Raw genomic sequence first — 25265 nt, forward strand, 5'->3', positions numbered from 1 at the left:
TTGTTGCATTTTGTTCTGCCTGGCTCCCCCTGTTTGCTGGCCACACTGTGGAGCGCACGTCTGTTTCCTGCACTTGGCTTTGGGACTGGGAATTTACTCTTTCTCTGCCCTCGACCATGGGATTTCACATCTGCCTGGGTGTCTTCCCTGTCAGGGTCCTCCTGAGTTCCTGCTCTGCTTCCCTCAGCTGCCGTCAGGACCACGGTCTCCACAGGAGTCCCAAGAGAGCTCCCTGTGCCTGTGGTGACTTGGTCCCCCGACCTGGGCCGGAAGGAGAAGCTCCTCCGGACACAGCCGCCCGCTGCAGCCCGGTGGGGTTTGCTGAGTGTTTTAGGCCTTTGTGGCTTCCTGCACTGGTCTGCAGGACTCTGGCACGCGGCCCCGTGGGAGTCTTTCCGTACCCAGAGGTGGTGATCAGGAGGGCACTCGCTTGCTTCTAGTTTGAAGCTGGAGCAAGGAGCCTCCGAAGGCTGCAGCACAGGTTCTGGTCCCTGGGACGGAGCTCAGGCCTCTCCCCTCTAGTGCAGACTCTGGGAGTCACGGCCGTTTCCTCCTGGAGGCCGTAGTCCTGTCCACCTCCCAGGGCTGCTGCCCCGTCTGGCCTTCCCACTCCATGTCCTGGACCTGCCGCCCTGAGTCTGGTGTTGACCAGGCAGTGCGTGGGAAGGGGAGGTCATGAGCAGGCGGCAGGCTGAGTCGTCTCCACTGCCACCTCGGCTTCTCAGAGGCCAGTCCTGCCTGCTCTCACCTCCCTTCCTGGGCTTAGTTCTCAGAAGCATTCGTAGGTCTCTGCTCTGCCCTCTCTGCCAGCGGCCACTAGACCGGTCCCTGGTCACCTCCCCTGGAGATGCCACAGCACACTCCCCTGCAACTGGGTGTGCAGGCTGGTGGCCACTCCTGTGAGGAGTGCATGAAGGACCCAGAACTTCAGCACATGACCACATGACCAGGGCCTCTTCTTAACTAGGTGATCAGGGAGCTGTCTGAGGAGGAGACTGTTGACCTGAGACCTGAGTGACAGGCAAGGAGGCGCTACCTGTGCCAGGATCTGGGCAAGAGCACGCCAGAAGGCCCTGAGGTAGGTGCAGCTGGCACATTCCAGGGCAGGGGCTGGCCAGGATGCCATGAGCCAGGCAGAGGCAGAGGGAGGGGAGCAGGCCAGGGCCATGTGAGCTGTGGTGGGCTGTTAGGAAGATTCTGGAGTGTTCAGCAGAGGACTGCTGTGTTCACACCCATTTTTACGACTGTTCTGAGAGACGCATATCCAACTGTTCTTAGCAACCTGGAAACGGCCCGGCTGCCCATCAGTGTGAGGTGGACATGGTGCATTGTCAGGTGACAGAGCAGCCACACACAGAGGCCTCCCCGAGCTCCTGCCCCTCCCTTCACGGGGATCTCGAGGCTTCTAGAGAAAGTGCAGCTCTTCTTCCTGACCCTGAGGCCACTTCTGCTTCCAGCACTCTGCTGGCCTGGAGACCACGGAGAAGCACAGGGCAGTCAGCCTTGGCTGACTGTTTGTCCTCAGTTTTTGAGTCCAGAGTGCCTGGGGGAAGGAGCACGGGGGGACCAGTGGTGTGGCTGGACTGGAACCCAGGTCCCAGCACTGAGCTCTCTGTCCTGTTTACCCACAGCCACGGTTGTGTGATGCAATCTGGGTTCCACAGACACTGGAGTCTTTGGGGTGCTTTGGGGACCTCTGGGAGGATCAGGGAGGAGCTGCTGTGAGGCGACCCAGGAAAGTTGAAGAAAATCCCTGGCCCTGGTTGGAGCTGATGTTGTGTTTTGGGTGGGGACGGAGACACAGGGCACTGTGAAGTTGGCCAACCCTGAAGTGGAGCCGTCACTTGCCAAGGAGCAATCGGTGTGGCCCGTGTGTGTGCTAGGGTTAGGGCAGGGCACCTCTGGGAGGGCTCCTCGTGCAGCCCCAGTCTTGTAGGGAAGATGGGGTGAGACTGCCCTCCCCCAGGGAGACCGGGTGGAATTGGGGGCTGAGTCATGTTGGAAGCTTCAGGTGCAGGAGGAGCCCAAAGAGCAGGTCCCCAGGAAGTGCAGGACGAGACCGTGAAGGTGGGAGGACCGGAGGGGGGCAGGGAGGAGATGGCCTGTGGGGAGGGACCAAGGTGTGCACAGGTGTACGTGCACACACATCTGTGCACACATACGAACATGCCTGTGCAGGCATGTATAGGTGTTGTGAATGAGGCGGCCGGAAACGTGTGCTGGAATGAAGCTGGAAAACTTTGATTGCTGCCCTACTCCTGCCTCCCCGCAATGGGGACCCTGACAAGCAGCTGCCCATCTGTGCTCCTGCTTCTGGGCCTGTTCTTGGCTTTCAGACCCATATCTGACTTCCAAGAGACACGGAAGCCTCCACTCCCGGCCCTGCTCCCTCCACGTGTCCCCAAGTGTGACAGGTGGGGACCTAGAGGAACGGGGCTCTGCCCATGAGAGTGCCTGGGAGGCACTGGCTCTCTGAGTAGCCCGCTGCTCTCAGGCAGACTGGAGCCTGAATTAACGGTTTAATTGTCCAGGCAGCCCTGTCTCCATTTTCACTTTGTCAGAGCCCCCTGACCTGTTGTCACTCACCTCCAGAGCCCTTGAGACCTAAGCCGTGGCAGCAGGCACAGAGGCCACGCAGGAGCCCTGCTCCTGTCTCCTTCTTGGTTCTGCTCCTGCCCTCTCCTTTGTCCTTGTCACCCAGGCTGGGGTGCCTCGGGTATCTGATGGCCCTGTGCTCCTGGTTCACTTGGCTGAGACTCAGGGGTCCCCACACCTCTGTGTCAACGTTACCCTGGACAGCACCCCCCAAGGGGCATTCCCCCCACTGCCTGGGGCCCTGGCTGCTCAAAGCCACACCCACTCCCCCACAACTTCACCCCAGATTGCCTCCAGCTCTGTAATTAAGGGGCTCACCGATTAACCAACCAAGTATTTGGTAAGCGCCTGCCGTTTACCAGGATTGTGCTGTGCTGAGGATGTAGGCCCCTCACATGGGAGGCAGGCAACTGAAAGTGTGTTTCAAAAACAAGTAAGCCAGCAAACACACACAGTCAGGAAAGGTGCACATGAAGGGGGCTGGCAGAGGGAGGTCAAGGGGGAAGGGGCTCTGTGGGGTGATGTGCAGGGGACCTGAGGGAGGGGCCCTGGAAGGGCAGAGCCCAGACAGCAGAGCAGCCTGGACGTGGGGACAGCAGCACAGGGACGTAGCCCCACAGGGGAGGACCCTGCAGCCACTTGAAGTGGTCAGGCCCCTGAGCGGGGCTTGGGCAGGTGCGGAGGGTGGTGACACCCTGGACTCTTCAAGGCTGAGGAAACTGCCCCAGGTTTCTGCTGTGGAGATGACGTGGACACTGTGTTGGTCTCCTGTGGCCGCAGAAACAGATCACTGAGGACTCTGGGTGGGAGCAGCAGAGTTTGATCCGTCACAGCTCTGGAGTCTGGAACCAAGGGCTCGGCAGGGCTGGCATGCTCCAGAGGCTCTTGGAGGAAGCTCTCCCTGCTGGCCCCCTGGACTCTGCCTCCTGGGATGCATGTGAGGGCTCCCTGCCTCCCCCATTGCAGTCAGGCCCCGCAGGGTGACCCTAATCATGTCCCCCACTCAGCCATGGTCTGCCTGCTTCTCTTCTGCCCTGGCAGGAATGTTTTGGGCCCCAAGCATGACGTGGTCCAACCCTTGTGGGCGAGACCATAAAGAGGGGGAGGAGGTGACAGGGAGGGCGGTGTCTGTGCACAGCATCTGCCCAGGCCCAGTAATGCCAGAGCACCCATAATTTTAAGTTTTCTTGGCATCTCAGACCTGCCAGTCCTGGGATAATTTCGAGGTGGTCCAAGCCAGCCCGGGGCCTTTCTGCTGCGTCAGCTCCCTGTGATTGCAGTGAAAATCCACTGACGAGGTGCAGAAGGCACACGGAGGGTTGGGGAGTGTGGGAGTGGGGTTGGGGGGAGTGTGGGTTGCGGGGGGTGGCTGTGGCGGACTGCAGCTGACCACGGGGCAAGGGCAGGATCAGGTGAGGAGCAAAAGGACTCTGCCTCCTAGCCCTGCCAGGGAGCAGCACGGCCTCCTGCCTGCATCCATCCATCCAGAGATGCATTCTCTCTGCTACTTCTGAGGCTGGGAATTAACAGGAGAAGGAAGGCACCTGAATAATTAGCACATTGGTCTCTCTCCACTGCCTTCTCTGCTGCTGGTGAGCAGGAAAGAAAGGGATCGGGGAGTGAAATCCACGCACCTCTCACCAGGCCTGGGTGTTGCACCCCTGACTTTGAGCTCCTGGGGCTGGGTCAGGTTGGGAGGCTGGTGGGGAGAGGGCAGGTGGGCTGTCCCAGGCAGGAGGTTGTCCCTCAGCGCCCCACTCAGAGCAGTGTTGGGACTTGCATCAGGCTGTGCTGGCCGCTGTTGTTGGCTGGGCCACTCTGTGTCCTGGTAGGCATTGTGGCCAGTGTACACCATGGCTGGCTCTTGGCTCCGATACACCAGTGTCTTCCTCTACTAACCTGGAGGACGTGTGGATGTCAACCTTTGGGGTCCTGTTGGGCCTTCTTTTACATGTCCAGCAAGCATCACTGGGGCTTCCTGTGGGCAGGCTTAGGAAACCAGGTGTGGCACAGACCTGGCCCTGGTCCTCTGTCTGCTGGGGGAACAGTCAGTGGTAGCCACAGTCCAGTACTTTGGGCCCAGTGTTGGTCCATCAGAGGCTTGGGGTCCCTCCCCAGAGTCAACGTGGGTTTCTGAAGGGTGTCCTGCCTGCTCTGGGGTCTGAAAGGCCACTCGGGAGTGGCTGGGACAGTGGCACCACCTGTGGAGGGGCACTGGAAAGAGCATCACAGATCCACAGAGGGGCTGCAAATGTGGTGCTGGGGATGGAGGGAGATAAGGTGGTACCAGCACAGGCCTTATCTGCTTTAGAAAGCAGAGGGCGTGAGGCCCGCAGGTCCTGGAGGGTCGAATGAGGTGGAAGTGCTGAGGCTTCGGGCAGCCCTGTGGACCAGAGTGCCTGGCCAGGATCTGGGATGGGGAGCACATGGACTCCAGGCTCTGGGTGTGTTGTGGGGACATCCTACCTCCATGTCTGCAGCTCCCCAAGGAGTGTCTGTCTTGTTATGGTTATTGAAATGGAGGATTTTCAGAGCTGTTAGGTGAACAGTTCCTGAGTACCGGTCGACTACTGTGGTACCCTCGATGGGGTTTTCTTTGCCTATGTCTGGTTCAGTTTAATGTGTGTCTGTCAGAGGGGCTAAAGGCAGAGGACTGTCTGTATAAAGTGAGAGTCTGTAGTAATACAGCTTGTTGTGTAGTAGGCACTGATGCATAGTTGTGCAATGAATAATAAGTGAAATAGGTATGTGCTGAGTGTGTCCCAGGGGTCAGGCATGTTCAGGGGGAGGGGAAGAGAGAAAGAGAGAGGCGGTGGGGAGAGGAGGACTGAGCAGGATCCCCAGTGTGCAGAGAGAGAGGGAGAAGAGCTGAGGAGGGTCCCCAAGTGGAGGGAGAGGGGGAGGAGGAGGGGGAGAAGGGAAGGAGAGAAGAGGGAGAGATTGAGAGAGGACTGAGTGAAATCCCCAGTGTGCAGAGAGAGAGAGAGAAGAGAGCTGAGGAAGGTCCCCAGTGTGGAGAGAGAGAGAGAGAGAGAGAGAGAGAGAGAGAGAGAAGGGGAGGGGAGGGGAGGGGAAGGAGGGAGGGAGGGAGAGAGAGGACTGAGCAGAATCCCCAGTGTGCAGAGAGAGAGGAGAGCTGAGGAGGGTCCCCAGTGTGCAGAGAGAGAGAGAGAGAGGGAGGGAGGGAGAGGGGAGGGGAGGGGAGAGGAGAGGAGAGGAGAGGAGAGGAGAGGAGAGGAGAGGAGGGGGGGAGAGAGAGAGAGAGAGAGAGAATGAATGAGATCGAGAGAACTGAGTGGAATCCCCAGTGTGCAGAGAGAGAGGAGAGAGCTGAGGAGGGTCCCCAGTGTGCAGAGAGAGAGAGAGGGAGGGAGGGAGGGAGGGAGAGGAGAGGAAGGGAGGGAGGGAGAGAGAGAGAGAGAGAGAGGACTGAGGAGGATCCCCAGTGTTCAGAGAGAGAGGAGAGCTGAGGAGGGTCCCCAGTGTGCAGAGAGAGAGAGGAGGGGACTGAGCAGGGTCCCCAGTGTGCAGAGAGAGAGAAGAGAGCTGAGGAGGGTCCCCATTGTGCAGAGAGAGGAGAGCTGAGCAGGATCTCCAGTGTGCAGAGGGAGGAGAGGGCTGGCAGAATCTCCTGTTGTATCCTCTGAGTGCTCTGAAAAGCTTGGTGGTGGGAGGTTCACTCTTGTACAGGTCAGACTGCCCAGAGACTCCCTGCTGGTGGAGACCTAGGGCTGAGTAGGCTTGCGTGGCTGGGGGCCCACGGATGACCACCCCGTCAAGAAGAGGCTGTACTGTGCAGACTTCCTGGGTCCAGAAAGGGTAGAAAGTTGGTGTGGTTTGGCCGTGCCTCTCCAGTCTCCATGCAACAGCAGCTCCAGAGGAGGACTTGACAGGAGGATGAAGTTTTGCCTGAGGACAGCCAGAGAGATTTTTCAGCCCCATACCTCCCTCCATGAGGCGCCTCTTGGACAAGCCTCATCTCTTAAGCAGTGAAGGCAGGAGCTCTTGCCATGTTGAGCTGAGCAGAGGTGGAGGATGGCCCGAGCCCAGGCAGGGCCTGCTGACCCCTGCTCCAGGAGCCCCTGCACACACAGCATGGAGGAGGTGGCCTAGCCACAGAGTAGATGAGCTTGTTCCGGGAGGCGTGCTGCAGGCGCTGCACTGGGCTTGACCATGGGTGGCCATAGGTGCCTCTGCCAGGGGATGCTCCTGTCCCTGAGGATGGAGTGGCACCCAGAGCCCTGGTTTAAGAAGGCTTTGCCCCCAGGGCTGTCATTGATGTGGAGCCGACTGGGGAGAGGGCAGTGCCAGGTGTGGCAATCAGACAGCCGGGCTGTACCTCTGCCACCAGAGCCAAAGCCCCGGAGCTGGGCCTGTCTTTAAGGCATTGCTGTGCAGCCCTGGGCGGTGTCCATGGCCTGGGCTTCCTTGCCCTCTCCTCACCTTTTCCTCAGCCCCACTGGGGCACCTGTCCTGGTCTCCTGGCCTGAGCCATGCCCACTGCTATGCTGCTGTCTGCAGAGCTCTGTGGGGTTGCAGGGTGTGCGGGGCTCTGCACCCCCTCTGCTTTGACGAGACACCACCCCACTTTTCAGGAACCAGGAAGCACTTGTGTGGATAGGCAGTCCAAGCTGGGGGCTTGTGGGCGTTTCTCGTGAGAAGTGGGCTGAGACCCTCTGGCTGCCCCTGCTGCCCCAGGAGGTGGGCGTGTGCACTCTTGCCTTTGCAGAGGAGCCAGCTGTGCTTTGTGGGGTGGTTGGGCCCCGCGGGCCAAAGCTGTGGCGGAACTGCTCTGTCCCCAGCTCCTGTGCAGGAGCCGTGTGGCAGGGCACTCTGGGTGGAGGCTGTTCCAGACCAAGCCTGGCTCTTGGGCTGTGCTGGTTGCACCACAGTGGCTCCTGCTGCCCCACAGCTGGAGAGTTTCCTCACCCTGTCCCTTCCTCCTAGACCTGGTAGGAGCTCTGTCTTCTTGGCCCTGGGACGAGTTCTAAATGCAACCCTGACAGCAGAGAGGAATCAACCAGGGGGTGCAGAAGCAGCACCTGGGCCAGCAACTCCTGAGTGTGTGCTGGTGGCTGGCGCTGCCCTCTCTCAGGTATCAGCTCAGGACACTGCCTCCTGGGGCTTCGCCCTGCCTGCTGCTGGCGAGGGGCCCCTCCTCTTGCTCTGGGGGTGACCCAGTGGCTTGCTGATCAGACAGGGGCAAGTCTCTAGGGCCAGGCTGCTTCCTTCCCTCAAAGCTGGTGCCAGGAATAGTAGCACCTGACCAGTGCTGTGCTCAGATGTCCTCAGGGGGCAGAGCTGGCCCAACCCTCCCTGCTCTGGGTTCCCACTCTGAAGTGAACACACTTCCCTTCCTATACCAGTCATTATTTATACCTTATCTTTGAGAGCTGGGTGTGGCCAGGTATCCTGTGTGAGCGCAGTGATGGTTGGCTGGTGGTGAGAACTTGAGGAGGAGACTGCCCATGTAACAATGTGGTTGGTGTGAGGCTGTGTAGACGGGATTTCCCATGTGTCAGAGTGGATGTGAGGCTGTGTAGACAGAGTTTCCCGTGTGTCAGGGTGTGGGGAGCAACTGGGAGCAACTCGGACTAGACTGTTACTGGAATTAAGACTTATTCTATACATCTGCTCTCCCACAATATGGCGCTGGGAGAGGAGGAAACAGCTTCTACACAGCTGCCTCCAGTTCAACCAATAAACTGTAGGACCTGCTCCTGATTGGAGGAGAGCAGCGTACTCGGCGTGTGGGTATCAGAGTTGGGATTGGTGGAAGAGGACTATAAAGGAGGAGAGAGACAACATGCACCAGGAACATCTACCTGAAGGAACACCTGTGCAGCCCCCGAGAGAGCCGGCCGGTGGTGTGCCGCTCCCCCGCGGAAGTGGGGAAAGTGGCAGGGGGAACCGCCCTTCCACGGAGGTGGAAGGGTCGGTAGCCAACCTGGGAAGAACCAGCAGCAAACCCGGGGAGGGCCGAGCAGACAAAAGAACAGCGCAGGGTCCTGTGTCGTTCCTCCATGAAGAGGAGGAGCGACATCAGGGTGGTTGGGGTGAGCCTGTGTAGACAGGGTTTTCTGTGTCAGGGTTGGTGTGAGGCTGTGTAGACAGGGTTTCCCATGTGTCAGGGTGGTTGGGATGAGCCTGTGTAGACAGGGTTTCCCATGTGTCAGGGTGGATGTGGGGCTGTGTAGATGGGGTTTTCCATGTGTCAGGGTGGGTGTCAGGCTGTGTAGACGGGGTTTTCCATGTGTCAGGGTGGGTGTGAGGCTGTGTAGACGGGGTTTTCCATGTGTCAGGGTGGTTGGTGTGAGGCTGTGTAGACAGGGTTTCCTGGGTATCAGTCAGGGTGGTTGATGTGAGGCTGTATAGACAGGATTTCCCATGTATCAGGGTTGAGGTGAGGCTGTGTAGACAGGATTTCCCATGTCTCAGTGTGGTTGGTGTGAGGCTGTGTAGACAGGGCTTCCCATGTGTCAGGGTTGGGGTGAGGCTGTGTAGACAGTTTCCCATGTGTCAGTGTGGTTGGTGTGAGGCTGTGTAGACAGGGTTTCTCGTGTGTCAGGGTTGGTGTGAGGCTGTGTAGACAGGGTTTCCCATGTGGGTGTGAGGTGGTGAGGTTGTGTATGTGGGACTTCCCGTGTTTCATGGTGCTCTGTGGTGAGTACCCTATAGGCCACCTCTGGTGTTTCTGACATGGGGCAAATTCATCCTCACCTGAGCCACCACTGTTGAATTGCGATTGTAAGGCGGCTTCTGGTTCTCTCCAGACCTCACAGCTGTGTGGATTGCTCCAAGCAGTGGATGACCTCTGCTGTCCATGTAACATGGGTCCTCAGACCCGAGGGAGCCCTGGTGCCCACCCTGGTTGGTCTCCAACCAGACTTCTGACGCCACGATGAGGGTAGCATGATGCCTCTCCCCAGGGATGGGAACAGGTGCCCACGCTTCCTCTGGAGAGGCCCTTCCTGGCCTTTCGGATTTGTTGGTGGACGTCTTTCTGCTGAGCCTGGGAGGCTGGGTGTGTTCCGGGGAAGGTTGAGGGAGGGAGAGAGGTGAGCAGCCGGGGCTCGAGATCCCTGCAGGAGAGCAGGGGACTGCTGGCCTCTGTTGGAGAGGGGACCCTGCTGGCTGTAGCCTTTCCTGGGCTTGCAGCAGGTGCTTTCTTCCCAGGCCTCTTGGCCTTGTTTGGGAGCCGTTTCTGGAGACAGCAGGCCCCTGGGGTGACTTTCCTGGGTGATGGGACCCAGCTGCTGGCTGCAGACGCAACTCTGGTTTGCTGTGAGACGCGGCCGTGGGCCTTGTGGTGGCTCTGCCTTCCGCGGTGGTGTTTCAGAGAGCATTTGGTGAACTCTCACCCAACACCTAATCTTTCCAGGTTGCAGGAGAGGCTTGTTTTAGGTATTAGGGGAGCGACCTCATTGGGGTACGTGGAGGGTTATCCTTCCTGCAGGTTTCTGGGAAAATCTGCTTTTCTGGATGGACTGGAGGTGGATGTTGTGTTTTGGGGGCGGGTGTTGGTGATGGGATGTGTGTTAGAGCTGATGCCGATTTTTCACATCTGTGTGACACAGGCGTCTGTATGCTGCCGTCCCTCAGATGGACATGGGTGACAGGCTGTCCCCATGACATTTCCCCATATGTCTCTCCCTCAGCAGCCAGCCACATTCCTCCCTGTGACATTTCCTGCTTTCGTCATTTTACCAGGCCCTCAGCAGCTGTGGAACTGACAGGAGTTTTGGGGATACTTGAGTATTTGCACATTTGCATGTGCAAAGCTTTGGGGTGTCCAGTTGCTGAGGAGTCTTTTCCTGGCCCTTGGCCCCTGTGCGGTGGAGGCCTGGCCTGATGAATTCACCAGCAGGTATTTGTGGAACCCTGGCCATGGTGCTAGCGCGTGGGTGCAGTTAAGCAAGGCATTGCCCGTTAGCTGCGGGGCTCAGGTCTGGACCAAAGAGGGAGGCAGATAGATATGTGCAAGTGCAGAGCCCGTATGAAGGTGGGATAGGTTCTGCCTTGGAGGCCTGGGGCTGGCTCCCTGAATAGAACAGCGTTTTTGCTTGGCCTTCACAGGGGGCGTGGCAGAAGGAAGGCACAAGGGCAGTGTGGCAGACACGTGGAGTCTTGAGCGTGTGTCACAGATGTGGCAGGTCACAGGAGGTCCACTTGGCTGCAGAGGTGGCGATGTGGTGTGTGGTGAGTGGGCTTGGAACAGATTGGTCTGCAAGGCCCTTCTGTGGTAGGTCTTTGCCCATGTGACCACTTGGTCTGCAAGGCCCTTCTCCGGTTGGTCTTTGCCCACGTGTCCATTTGGTCTGCAAGGCCCTTCTCCGGTCGACCTTTGCCCACGTGTCCACTTGGTCTGCAAGGCCCTTCTCCGGTAGGTCTTTGCCCACGTGTCCACCTTGGGCTTTGCACAGAGCCCTGAGTGACCAGCTGCCCTGCTGCTGTCTCTGGGATTTCCCAGGCTGCCGCTGTGCAGTGGGTGCCATCTGTGTCCTACACTAGGTGTGAGTAATGTAACTTCATTTGGTTTTCTGTAATTCAAGTTGATCTCTATAATGAAGGAGAGGGAATGGCAGTGTCACTGAATGCTTAGGGCTGTGGCTGGCTTTGTGGGGCCGGGGCCTCTGTTGCATGCTAGGCTGGGGGCTGCTGGGACGCAGCTCACTGTGGGGTCCTTCTGGGTCCTCTCGGCATAGGGATCCATCTTGCAGCTTTGCTGCCTTCCTGCCACTGGCTGCAGGGAGCCCCTTGGGCTGTCCACACTCTATCCCTAGTGCACCTTTTATGGAAAACAGTCTCAGCCAGCCTTCAAAATGTGAAACTTGGAGTCACCCTGTGACACGGCAGTTCTCCGCTAGTTATACCCAAGACAGCTGGAGTGTGTGTCCACACAGAAACTTGTGCACGCGTGTTCTTAGCAGTAACTCGTCATGGCCAGGAAGGGAAACCTACAGTGTCTGTCAGCCGAAGGGGAGACAGAAGAGGCTGTGCATGGTGAGTGTGCTCTGCCCCCAGGAGGGCTGTGCACGGCACCGTGTCACATCAGTGAGAATGCAGATGGTTCCATAGGGACCCAGCCTGGATCAGTGGTCTCCAGGGGTTGGGGGTGGGTGTGAACCAGGGGTGAGCGGCTCCTCACAGCAGTGCAGGTTCAGCAGGTGTCTGTGGACAGGGAAGCAGACAGGTTCTGGAGTTACTGGTGGTTGCCGCTAAGAGCAGTGGCTCCTATGTTGTGTGTGTTACACCTCAACTTTGAGTGCTGAGTAATACTGGTGCTCTTGGATACCTCCACAGCCATTTCTGCTGCCACACTGCCTCCCTGAACCCTGCCTGGGAAGAGGGCGAGGACCCTGGTGCTCCGAGAACCTATGGGAGGAGGGTGGGGCAGGCACAGGCTCCCCTCCCCAGGGACCTGCTGTGTCTCCCTGCCGCTGGCCCCAGCCCCCACCCTGTTCCCCATACCCAGGAACTCCATGTGGCTTCTTCCTGAGGGTCCTCGCCTATGGTCTGGACACTGAAGGTGCTGCTTCTTCCTAAGGGCTGGGCTTGGAGAGCTGTGGAGCAGGAGATCACTGTGTCCTCCTGTGTGGTTCTGTGTCCTTCCCTGCGTGATGGAAGGGTGCTGGGGCTGGAAACCTCAGCCAAACTCACCCTGCTCTGGACGGGGCCCTGGGAGTCACAGGCCAGTGGGCTTGGTCTGGGCTTTTTTTCCCATGGCCCTTGCAGAAGGGCCATGGTTGTCAGAGGCTAACTCTGGGCAGGAGCACCTTGAAGAGGGGCTGTCCAGGCCCACTGCCCTCCACCTGGCCTACAGGTGCATCTACCTCCACCCCTGCCCTGGCAGGTCTGCCTTGGTGCCCACGTCTGCTGTGTGTGTCTGCAGCAGCGTGGGAGGCTGGCCTTGGTCTCTAAGTCCCCTGGATGGCTCTGCCACTGAGTGGCTTTGCAGATGCCCCTAGGAGCCTCCATTTCCATGACTGTAAGCGGGGACACAGTCTCCCTGTTGGCTTCTCCCTGTAGATTAAAGTGTCTGCCAGTCAGCAGTGCTGGCCTGGGCAGTCAGTGTGCTCATGCTTGCCGTGATCCTGAGCCAGGCCCTCACCCTCTGGGCTGTCTTTGTGTCAGTGAAATGGAGCTGACATCGCCGCTTCTCTGAACCACTGGGACCCCTGGCACTCAGAGGGCATCTCGTGGACCCTGAACCCCTCCCTCACGGTCTCTCCAGCACCTCCTGGTCCTTTCTCTGCAGAGGCCAGAGAGGGTGATCCTTGTCCCAGTCATAGACCATAGCCTGTTTGCTGCTGTGCCTCCTGTGCCTGCCTGGCAGGTCATCTGGGGTCTTCTGCTGTGGGGGCTGCATGACCTCCTCGCTCTGGCGGTGAGCCCGCCCAGCTGCTGTTTTTGCCACCGCCGCTGGTCACAGCCTCAGCTCTGCACCCAGAGGCCCCGGCCTCTGCAGGCCTCAGTTTCCCTGTGCAGACGATGACAGTTTACTTTCCTGTGTTTCAGGATCCTGCTGGGGTCCAGCTGGTGGCAGATGTGGGAATACTGTGCCCTTCAGAAGCACCAGACAGTGCAGGGGTTCTGGCTGTGGGTGCCCGACTGCCTGAAGCTTCGCTGACCCTCACACAGCTGAGGCTCATGGCAGTCAGGAGTGGAGCTGGCACGATGAGTGCCATCCAGGGAAACACATCCTTAGGGACTAGGAGTGGGGAAAGTGAGACAGAAGGTAGGGCGGGGGCCTCAGGCCAGTCAACCCAGGGTGCACTTCTGACCCTCGGAAGTCCCCTGCGAGTTCCCCAGCAAGGCTGGGAGGCTGACCAGGAACCCATGTCCCGCACACCCTGACCTCATGCCCCTCAAAGCCCCCAGGGAGTGCATCACAGCTGCCTCTGAAGCCCCTGCTGCTTGCTGCCTCCCGCTGAAGATAAACCTGCCTGTGTGCTGGAGGGCCTGATCTCGGTGTGTTAGGGCAGACTGGGCAAGCCTGGGCTGAGGGTGTTGAGCCAGCTTCAGCCGTCGCTCTCGCAGTGCTCATAGCACCACCAGGAGGGGGAGCAGACGGGCCAGGAAGCCAGCACCGCAGCCCTGGGAGCCTGCCCTGGGGCACGGCTGAGCTGTGCTGTGGCAGGGCCAGCCAGGGCGGCCAAGGTGAGATGTGGAGAATCTGTCCTGGAAGTGGTGGCCCTGTGCCTGGGCAGGGTCTTTGGCTGCTTGCCCAGAAGCAGCCCTGAAGCAGAGGCTGAGAGGAGCTTCCAGCAGACCAGGGAAGGTGTAGGCTCAGATGGGCTGGGCCTCAGCCTGGCCCTGTTCCCGGCCGTTTGTCAGCTGTGGCGTGGGCTATGGGCCCTACCAAGGGACCCTGAGGAACACTGCCCTGTGCATGGAGCATGCTTGCTGGGGTGGAAGCGCCCATTGTAGATGAGCAGGATGAGGCCGGCTCCTGTCTCTGCTGTCCCAGCCTGGAGTCAGCACTGGGGGTGGGAGCAGGAGATCTGCCTCTCAGCCTCATTTGTTGTGGTGCTCAGGTGAACAAGGGGCACCTGCTTCCCTGCCCTGGAACTGGGGTCTGCATAGCAGAGGAGCAACCCACTGGAGGCTGAGTTAGTAGGAGATGCCCCTGGGCACAACCATAAGTGTCCTCAGGAGAGGAGGTGGACACAGGTGAGCTCTCCCAAGACTGCTATTGGGGACCTCTGCTGGGACTGACCGCCTTGCAGGGGACCCACGACCTGCCATGCCTGTGAATCTGGGGTCCCACTCTAGGCACAGGTATAGACAGCCTGTGATAGTGGCCCAGAGATCAGGGCCTCCAGGGACTTGGTTCCCATCTGATGCCTTCTGCTCTAAGCACCTCCCACGTTGGTGCTGCTGTAGTGCATCACCCCAATCCCCATCTTGAGGGCTCTGCCACCTGTGGTCCCCACCATCAGACGCTCAGTGCTGTGTACTCACCAGGAGCAGACTGGACTTCCTGGCTTGGAGGTTACAGCAGCCTGGGTGTCCAGGTGGGATCCACCCAGGACACGTGTGGCTGATGCCTTTTGCCTGCAGCCCACTGCAGGGCCCACGGGGACCCCATCATTTCCTTTGCCCCCTCGCTTCTCTCTCTGGGGACTTGTGTCCATGCTTGCAGGGTTTCCCAGGAGCGACGGCGGCCAGGGGCAGTCCTGGCACGGTACAGGACTGAGGCGTGGAGTGCCTGTGACCCCAGACGGTTTGCTTTGCTTCTGTGAACCTGAGACTGAAGAGAAAGCCTTTGCTTTTCCACGGGGCCTGGGGTGCTGCTCTGATGCCAGAGTCACTGCCACTGCCGGGGGCCCTCCGTGCCCACCTCCATGTCTGATCTTTACTTCTTGGGACAGCAGGGGCCATCCCAGGCTCCTCCTGTGCAGGCTGGAGCAGTGCCTTGCAGGTTTGCATCCTTTGATGCTTGCTTGTTTTTGCAGCGTGATTCTGCTCTGTGCCCCTGCCTCGTGTATCCAGTCACTACTTTTGAGGCTGTCACAACGTGCCCCAGACTGCCCTGTTCCCAGGACAGACCTGTGTGTCTCCTTGCCCAGCTCTGCAGAGGTGCTGTTGAGGGGGCCTGTCCTCATCTGGATCCAGGCCTCTGGCTGGGTGCCAGCTCCAAAGTGCCCCTGAGAGAGCCCCCTAGATCCAGTGCTGCTGAGAGAGCCCCCCTGACTTGTGCTGCTCCTTTGGCCCCTCTCAATGCTTTTTTCCATTTGAGACCCCAGGGAGTTCCCCTCAGTCATTCCAGGACCAGCTGGCCATTTCTGTCTGCCATGATATTAATCTTGTGAGACATGTGGGAAGCTCTTGCTGTCCCTCAGAGGGACACAGAGTGTGCAGTTGGGGAAGAAATGAATAACAAGCAAAACGTCAAGTTTTTAGGTGAACTTGATTTGGGTTAATACTTATGTTTATACTTTAATTAGAAGTTGAAACCACAGAGAGTAAAGGACTGTTTCATAAGAATTGAGGTATGGTAACTCAGACAAATACAGTTCTGTTCCCGAGCTGTGAGAAATCTGCTGCCTGCTTTGTACCTTACTCTGCTTCCTTGGAAAACAATGCTGCTGCTCACCATGGCAGAACAGCCCCACCGATGCACTGGTCCATCGCCGTGAAGTCCCTAACCGAAGGAAAGTGTTTCACAGATTTCCCAGAATAAGTAGGAGGAAGGTGTTTGCTTACAACCAGTGGCAAATGAAAACTACTTGGACAGAAAATTCATGGTAAAACCCCCTTGTTGAAAGGATTTCCAAAACATAGTTAAATGATCTGAATTAGAGATTCGGACGCAGGAAACCGAGAAAGCTTGAATTCGGGAACCCTAGTCTTGGGGGCAAAGAGCTGTTCCTTGGTGGAAGACACAGGCCTTGCCTCGTGAGGTCAGAGCAGAGCAGGTGGGGCAGGGCCTGCGACTGGGTAGAGGACTGGTTTTGAGAAAATTGTGTTGAGAAAACCCCCTTCTCTCAGAGGATGTTTATGGTCTTGATTTGCACGGAATGTGTTTCTGGCACTCCAGGAAAGGGGAGAAATCAACGTTGGTGAGGTGGCTGGGCAGTGTGTGGGGTTGGATCTCTCAGCTCTACCCCTACAGTAGGTCTCAGAGGGCAGGGGCAGCAGGCTCAGCGTGCAGTGGGTTCTTCTGCAGCACTGCCAGGTCTGTGTACGATGAGCGGTCAGGGCAAGAACGCGCATCAGCCGAGATCCCAGGCCCTGGCCTAAGACTGCCAGCTCCAGCTGGGACGCTCCTCACTTGACTTGCACTGGAGATGGCTGTCCTGCCACAGTGATCCAGGGACGGTCCCATCTTAGCCTGTCACAGCGAGGTGGGGACGGCTATGTGTCACCCTGTCACAGGGAGCCCGGGATGGCTGTGTGTCAGCCTGTCACAGTGAGCTGGGGACAGCTGTATGTCAGCCTGTCACAATGAGGTGGGGATGGCTGTGTGTCAGCCTGTCACAGGGAGCCTGGGATGTCTGTCTGTCACCCTGTCACAGCAAGGTGGGGACAGTTGTGTGTCAGCCTGTCACAGGGAGCCTGGGATGGCTATGTGTTAGCCTGTCACAGTGAGGTGGGGACAGCTGTGTGTCAGTCTGTCACAGGGAGCCTGGGATGGCTATGTGTTAGCCTGTCACAGCAAGGTGGGGACAGTTGTGTGTCAACCTGTCACAGGGAGCCTGGGATGGCTATGTGTTAGCCTGTCACAGTGAGGTGGGGACAGCTGTGTGTCAGTCTGTCACAGTGAGGTGGGGATGGCTGTGTGTCAGCCTGTCACAGGGAGCCTGGGATGGCTCTGTGTCAGCCTGTCACAATGAGGTTGGGTGGCTGTGTGTCAGCCTGTCACAGGGAGCTGGGGGCAGTTGTTTGTCAGCCTGTCACAGGGAGCTGGGGACAGTTGTTTTTCAGCCTGTCACAGGGAGCCTGGGATGGCTGTGTGTCAGCCTTTCACAGTGAGCTGGGGACAGCTATGTGTCAACCTGTCACAGCAAGGCAGGGATGGTTGCTTGTTAATCTGTCACAACAATGTGGGGACAACCACGTGTCAGCTTCTCACAGTGAGCTTGGGATGGTTGTGTGTCAGCCTGTCACAACGAGGTGGGGACGGCTGTGCATCAGTCTGTCATAGTGAGCCTTGGATGGCTATGTGCCAATCTGTTATAGTGAGCCAGGGACAGTCACTTGTTAGCCTGTCACAGCAAGGTGGGGCCAACCACGTGTCAGCCTCTCACAGTAAGGCCAGGTTGGCTGTGCGTCAGCCTGTCACAGTGAGCTGGCTCCAGAGTGTTTCTAGCTTGGAAATTTCCACGAATTCAAGCCTTGCACAAAATGCAGTGTGGGGGCTGGAGCTGAGATTACCTGGCTCTCTGCCAGGTGTTCCTCACGGCTCTTTCTTCAGTCTGTTTCCTGCAGAGTGCGGCGGTGGCAGAGCCCGATGCTCACCCGAGCGTGTGAGCGCCCCACACTGACAGCGTACTGGGGGCCTGGGAAGCCCAGGAGGCCGCGTCGCAGAGCTGCCTTTAAGTGACTGGTGGGAGTCTCCTACCTCAGCCACAGAGGTGGGGACCCCCAGCCTGAAGCATGGCACCTCGTGAACCAGGGAGTCCAGAGCTGCCCAGTCCTGACGCACAGCAACGCTGTGCCAGAGGCCGTGCCGCTCTGGGCCCCTTCTCCAGGGACGTCCCGGTGCCCAAGGACTGACACTGTGTGTTTTCTGTTTGCTCTCCAGTGCAAGCATTCGTCACACACTAGATATTCAACAGCTGTGCACTGAGCGAACAGGAAAGCGCCCGAGTGGGTGAGGACAGACCTGGGAACCATCCCGTCCACCTGGGTGCTCTTTGTGGTTTGCTTTAAAACAGACTGTCTCCGGGCCTCCCGACCAGGAGAGGGAGCCGCTGCCCTCCTGGGCAGAGATGAGAGAAAAGGAAGGAGGTGCATGTGGTGGCTATGGAGCCCTGGGGACCTGCAGGACGGAGTCTGGGTCTCTGAGCTCTCATCTTCCCTTGTCACTGGGAGACAGGCTCAGAGGGCCTCATGCTGACAGCTGGCTTTACTATGACCTCCCCTGTTCCCTGGTTCCCAGCCTGCTGGTTTGGGCTGGAGAGGGTGGGGAGTGGCCCTCAGGGTTTGGCTTCTCTCTCGCTTGCTGCCAGGCCAGAAGGACAGGCCCTGGTCCCAGTCCTTTGACATCAGGTCACTCCCCTTTGCACCTCAAACCTCTGCTGTCAAACCCGTGGCTGAGTCTGTATTGGGTGGGATGTCCTGCTCCTTGCCATAGGTGACCCCATGAGCCTGAGTTTTCCAGACAGGCTGGAGAGCCTGGAAATTGGGAGCCAGGATCTTGTGGTCTTTGCTGCTTTGTGCTCTCAGTGCTGCTGGGGACGATATGGCTGCTTGGAACTCAGTTCTTCCACTATTTGTGTGAGGAGCTGAGCCGTTCCCAAGGAGAAGGGGTTGACTGTATGGTCCTCTGCCTTGTACATCCCTGTCAATCCTGAGTCGCAGTCATTCCCGTGTTCACTGGGTGGGAGTTTGTTGAGTGCCTTCCAGGTGTGTGCGTCTCAGATTTGTGCAAATAAAGGAAGTCAGTATGGGTCCTCTGGAAATCACAGGCAGTTGTTGCCAAGGGAGTTGAGTGGATGTGGGGGGTTGACTCTTTAGAGTGGGCAGGGCAGGCTCCATAAGGGAGGGTTTCAGTGGGGCCTGCAAGGAGGGATGGGATCAGGGGCACAGCCTGGAATCCCAAGTGCAGGTGATTGTGAGAGCAGGGACAGAAGAAAGGTGTGTTCCCCAGTGAGATGGTGTTCCTGGAGCCCAAGTTCACGTGACAGTTGCGGTGGTGAGATGAAGTTCAACATGACTGGGTCAGGAGGGACACCGGAGGGTCCAGGGAGCAGGGCTGTAAGAGCGTGAGCACTGGGTTTTGAAGCAGATTTCCACTAGAGGAGTTGAAAGCTAGGAGATCATCTGTAGACGCCCACAGTGCTCACTGTGTGATCTCTCCTACGTCCTGTTGTTAATGTTCACAGCCCTGAGGGCTGTTGCACTGTCTCAGCAGAAGGAATGCTGAAGGCCATCCAGCCGCTGAGATATGAGCCTAGGACTTGTGTGGGGGAGTCTGGCTCCAGCATCCCATTCCCTGTGTCTCTGGAATCCTAGCAACATGTCCAGAGATGCTGGTACCCACAGATAGGAGTAAAAGGCACATGGTTTTGTCCTTTAGCTCTTGGCTAAGAGCAAGTTACTTACAGAGTAGAGATGAAAAGTGAGATTCATACTGTGGTGGCATTCACGGAAATGGGGAATAGTGGATAGAACTTGGTGTGTGTTTGTTTTGGGGTTGAGACCACATAGAACTTGGATCTTGAGCCAACCCTTCTCTGTACACTTGTCATATGCGTGTAAAATTAAGAACAGAAACGGCTTCTGACCAAGATGGTATGAAAAGGACCCTTGAGCTGTCCACTTGAAACAGCCACAAGTCAGATACCACACGTGGAACTCTGCTGGGCAGACTGAAGCTCAAGCAGAGAGGTCCTTGGTCTGAGAGATGAGTGCCGGGGGCGAGTCCTGTGGCTGCCCAGCTGATGGTCTTGATGTTTCCAGGCTGCACTGCAGGACATGGAAGTCCCGGTGAGTCCAGTGGACTTCCTGACTTGAGGAGAGAGGAATGGGAGTTAGAGTGCAGGCCAGAGGGCAGGGAGGTGAGAGCTGTGCAGGGAGAGAGGCCCGGGGCCTGAGCAGTGTCCCCTCTGCAGACTCAGCTGACCACTGAGGAGTGCACGTGAGGGGATGTGGCCAGTGCCTGGCTCTCCCTCCGGGCCACACCCAGTGCCTCAGATCTGCGGGTGTGCAGTGCAGTACCGCTGTGAGGACAGTGATCTCCAGATCAGCTGCTCTGGATCTGCATGGCGGAGTTCAGAACGGCAATGTGGTTTCAATAACTGCGCTGCAGAACAAAGCTCGCAGATGTTTATGGGGAATTATTTGTCAGCATTAGGCAGAGGTCACAGTATCTACCATCCAGTCAAAAATTACCAGGCATGCAAAGAAGCAGGGCAATAGGACGCATGCTGAGGAGGAGAACCCCCCAGACTGGTACTGGTGTTAAGGTCAGCAGTCTAGAGAAGAAAGATGGCAGAAGAAGAGCAAAGAAAAAGGATTCCACTGGTTCCAGGAAATCTCCTGAAAGAGAGGAAGCCACAGCCCTCGGAGCCACACAGGCAAAGCCGGCACTTTTGGCAGAAGGAGAGGAAAGGAAAAGAATTCAGGTTTAAGCAATGGGAATCCTTTGTTACATGATTCCTGGTGGCAGTGATGTGGTGCGGTACGGCGCAGATGACTGGAAGTGAAACCTCATGCCTTGGAAGTGCCAGACGAGCATTCCTTGGCCTTTATTGTACGTCTCCAGAGGATTGACGGGTGAGTTCACTGGCGGAGAGGACCATTGCAAGACTTCGCCTGGAAAAACTGTTCAGTGGCATCTTTGTCAAAGTCACCCCCCCCAAACCTACAAGTGTTGTGGATAGTGGAACCTTATGTGACCTGGGATTTCCAAATCTGAAGTCTGTCCGGGAACTCATCTGAAACGTGGAAAGCAAGGGTCCACAATAAGACATTCCCTCTGACAGACAACACCATGATTGAGGAGCACCTCGGGGGATTTGGGGTCATCTGCTTGGAAGACCTCGTTCATGAAGTTGCCTTCCCGGGGAAGTACTTCCAGGATATCGCAGGGTTCCTGCGCCCTTTCCGACTGTCAGTGGCCGTCGTGCTACCAAGAAGAGTGGGCCTCCTGAGGAGATGGGGTCACCTGGCTATCAGGGTGGACGCATCAATCAGCTCATCCGCCTGCTGGACTAGACCCAAAGTATTTGAAAACACAGTGAAACTGGAAAGGAAAAGAGTCAGGATCCCGGCAGGCACCACGTCCCTGCCCAGTGCCAAGGAGAAGTTCCACTGCTCTCCACAGTGGGTGCTGCCTCCTCTGGACTCAGCTCCGACCATTGAGGAAGGAGTCTTCCTTTGTCACAGCGTCTGTCCTGGGGTTTGATTTTGGTGAATGGCCGGAGCATGTGCACAGATTTCCCGCGACTTGTAGCTGTGGACCAAGCCCACAGGCATTCCTCAGCTTGGGGGCTACCAGGGTCTTGTTTTGAAAAAGACTTGAAACACAGTTAGGAAGAGGAGCACCAAACAAGTGCTCGGTTGTGTCTGCTGTGGATCCATGTTCCGGCTTCTCAGTGGCAACTCTGCAGGCACTCTGACTTGGCTGGCTCTCAGTGTATATGATGGCTTTTCTGTTCTAGCCTGCAGCTGGCGTAGTCCTTTTCTTATCTCAGAATTTGGGAAAGGAAGGATCCCTTCGCCGGGCAAGCACACATACCCAGAATTTTACCTGGAATTTCAGGGAGCTCACAGAGCCCCTCTCAGGCAGCCGTGCGCCTGGGGGAAGAGGTCTTGCTCTTAAGGCGGGTCGGTCTCCCAGGCCTCCTCTTGCTGATCTGATGCTGTATCCTCAGAATTCCAAAGTTCACCCAGGTAGCTCTTTTCCAGCAAGCCAGCCGGGCATCTCCCCTTAGCACACAGGCAGCTCTTGTGGCTTCTTGTGCCGTCCATAAGCCTGGAAATGCCCACCGTTTCCCGCCTCTGGCTTGGGGGTTGGATTTCCTGGTTTCCCTGATGATTAGGCATCAGATCAGGAAGGAGTGAACCATTTTCTTGGTTTGGTGTGAATGAAATTAGCACTGTGGCTTTTTAAGGCCCGAAATAAACAGCTTAATTGGACCTTTTCCTTGCATATTCTAGACCCCAGAAGTCTTGCTGTTTATCCTGTTAATGACATAGTAGGCCAGCAACAAGAGTTATGGGAAATTAATCCCGGGGGGCGGTCAGTCCGTCGATACATCCTGTGTCTTTCATCAGCGGTCCATCCCTAAATTGCCTCAGCTTGTGATCTAAGCAGTTGGTGAGGATGTGCCAGGCCTAAGTTAAACGTGAAAACCTGCCATAGGGTTGTGTTCCTGGGTCCTTTCAAATCAGCTTTGCTTTAATTTTGGCTCGTGGAGCCCTTAAACATAGCTGTGAAATGAGTTAGCAGTAAAACAGTGCGTTGGAATGGGCCAGGTTGTGAGGTAATTAATTGGGCTGGTTGGCTCCAGAGGTCACCTGGCAGAAGATGTCACTCTTATGCTGTAAAACATCGTGAAATCGGATGACTTTAAAATGATGTATTACAGAGTCATGGAAAAACGGTTGTGAGTCTGGAAGCGCAGGGCTTGTGTCTGAGATCGGCCAGACTAAACGTGGGCCAGGCTGGCGTTGTGGCACAGTGGGTTAAGATGCTGCTTGCAGTGTGGCATCCCATGTAAGAGCACCAGTTCCACTCCTGATCTGTTCCCTGCTAACGGGCCTAGGAAGGCAGAGGCTGGCCCGAGTGCTTGGGTCCCTGCCACCCATGTGAGAGACCTGGATGGAGTGCTGGGCTCCTGGCTTTCACCTGGTCCAGCCCCGCTGTTTCAGCCATTTAGAAAGCAAACCAATGGGTAGAAGGCCTCTCTCTCCCCCTCTGAAAAATACCCCCCCTTTTTTAAATAAGTAAATAAATATGGGAACAATGCTTCCACTCTTCTGTACAATGAAGCTAATACCTTCTAGCATGTCTGGTTAGTGAATTATGCCGGATAGAAGTAAATGTATAATTCTTTATGAAAGTTTTCATTAAAAAAAAAAAGGTTAGTAGTATAGGACATTAGAACTATGGTTCCAGTACACGAGGGCGTATTCAGACAAGAGGCAGAGGTGTGGAAGATATAAAAAGGCCAAACCAAGCTTCTAAAAGTGAACTACAGTGTGTGACATGAACAATACACTGGGTGAGATGAACATGTGTATACTGTGCAGAAGGAGACCATGGCGAACTTAGTGTCACAGCGACAGAAACAGAACTCTACGGGGTGGAGCATTAGCTGTGAAGCACCTTCCAGTGGCCCCATCCGCGAGGGGACTTCCCAGAGTTCGTGCAGTGGAAGTAAAGGGGAAGTCTGTTTGCTGCACAAAACTTTTGTGACCCATGCGTGTTTTTCCATGAACTTTTTGAAGAGCCCTTGTGTGTGTAATTGAAGTCCACAAAGGAGAGAGATAAAGAACAAAAGATTTGAAGAAATAATGGCTGGAAATTTCCAAGTTTGGTAGAGAACCCTGCTGAAGACGAAAGCACTGTGTGTTCTGTTGGGGCCGCCATGAAGTGGGCAGCACACCAACAGTGGAAGCTGTGTTCACAGCTCTGGGAGCCGCGAAACCCAGGGTCAAGGTGGGCCTGGTGTCCGGCGGACAGGTGATGTCTTCTCTCTAGTCCTCCCATGGTGGAAGGGGCTCGGAGGCTCCCCAGTCCTCTGTGACAAAGAGGCAGATTCCGATGGTGAGGGCTCTCCTCTCAGATCCCAATCACTGCCCATAGTCCCTGGCTCCTAAGGCCACCGGCTTTGATTAGGTTCCAGCACAGCGTTTGGGGGCCAGAGTCATGTAGACCGTGGTGTTCCGGGAAAGAGGGCGTCTTCGCAGTACCAGGCAGGAGAGGCTGCCTCACGCACAGCAACACCAGCAGGCGGACCCAGCAGACTTCTGTTGGGAGGAGCGCCTGTGAGCTGGCAACGGGCAGAGCTGCCCATGGACTGGGAGGGAGGCTCACTCTGCAGCCTGGAACTCTGGAGAAATAGCTCTGAAAATGAAGGAAAATAAAGATGCTTTCAGGCATCCCAAGGCGAGAGGAGCCACCGGCGCCTTGCAGTGGGAGTTACAGGAGGTCCCTCAGGCAGAGCTGAGTCCAGAGAGGAGCAGAGTGATGGGGCGAGTGTGTGGCTGGATGGAGGAGGTGCTTCTCACAGTTTAAATCTCTTTAAAAAAAACGTACTGTTTAAATATGAGAAGTCTTCAGAAGGTTCATGGAAAATGCATAGAATTTGATGCATTTTTTTCATGAACTTTTTGAAGTGCTTTCATGACAGTAGTGACAATGCAGCATGGGTCCAGCGTCCATGCTGAGGTCAGGAGCGAGAGGAAGAATCAAGGCTGGGTGGGGAGCACTGGGACTTGTGCTGGGTGGGCCCCCACGCGTGCATGCCCTTAGGAGTTGGACCCCCGTGAGCTAATGTGTGCTATACATCCCAAGGTGCTTAGTAGCATGAGGGCTGTCACTGACAGTCCAGTAATGCATGGAAAATGGAACCTATTCAGTTCATCCAAACAAAGGCAGAAGAAGAGGAAGGGGGACACAAAGAACATAGGAGACAAACAGCACAGCAGAGGCCAGAGAATGGATCTGAACCCCCCATTTCAACAAAAACAGCTGAAAGGCATTGCCAGGCTGAGTATTGCCAGCTAGATACTGCCTACAATAAGCACAAACGTTACTACAGTGTGCACCTATATTAGAAAAGAATCAAAGTGGTGACGTCAGCTTCCAGCATAAGAAATAGGGGCCAGGAGTTTGGGGTAGTGGTTAAGATGCTGCTTGGGATTCTGCCACCCAAATTAGAGTGCCTGGGTTCAAGTCCTAGCTCCATTGCCAATTCCAGCTTCCTGCTAATGCGCACCCTGGGAGGCAACAGGTAATGGCTCAAGGAGCTGGGTCCCTGTCACCCACATGGGAGACCTGGATTGAGTTCTGGGCTCATGGCTTTGGACTGGCCTGGGTTGTCACAGGCATTTGGGGAGTGAAGCAGCAGATGGGAGCTTTCTTGCTGCCTTTTAAGTGAGTAAAATAAATTTTTAAAAGCAGAAAAAGAAGTGCAAAGTAAGCCCAGAGTAAGTTAAGTAAATAGTAAAGATCAGAACAGAGGTCATTGCACAGAAAACACAAAAGTGGAGAAAACTCAGTGCCACTAAGAACTGTGAATAAAATCGAGAAATCTCTCATCAGACTAGTCAGGAAGGAAGGAGAGAGGACTCACATAACCAGTGTCAGGGAGAAAGGCCGCGTCATTACAGACCCTGCAGAGCCTAAGACGAGAAGGGTAGTGTCACGGAGGCTTATGTCAGTAAATTTAACAATGTCATTCAGATCCGTGAGCCCCCGAGGAGAGGTGGACAGCCCTATCTGTGATAGACAGAGGTTTGGGTTAAACACCTTCGCACAGCAGCAACTC

General features: G+C 56.4%; 1 protein-coding gene and 1 pseudogene across 10 annotated transcripts in view; both read left to right on the forward strand.

Annotated features, from left to right (window-relative positions):
* Window positions 1-25265, forward strand: part of CACNA1E (calcium voltage-gated channel subunit alpha1 E) — a 385669-nt gene that overhangs the window by 44329 nt on the left and 316075 nt on the right. The window contains exon 2 of one of the 10 annotated variants that reach the window (XM_089311234.1): window positions 968-1078. The exons of the other annotated variants lie outside the window; for them this stretch is intronic. The gene's annotated coding sequence lies outside the window, so the exon portion shown is untranslated. The remainder of the gene's footprint in view (window positions 1-967; window positions 1079-25265) is intronic. 10 annotated transcript variants of the gene reach the window in all.
* LOC149122451 (large ribosomal subunit protein uL30 pseudogene) lies at window positions 20254-20982 on the forward strand (annotated as a pseudogene).

Source organism: Oryctolagus cuniculus, chromosome 13, assembly GCF_051225735.1.
Source record: "Oryctolagus cuniculus isolate XC-2025 breed Fujian yellow rabbit chromosome 13, ASM5122573v1, whole genome shotgun sequence".
In the NCBI taxonomy this organism is placed as follows: Eukaryota; Metazoa; Chordata; class Mammalia; order Lagomorpha; family Leporidae; genus Oryctolagus; species Oryctolagus cuniculus.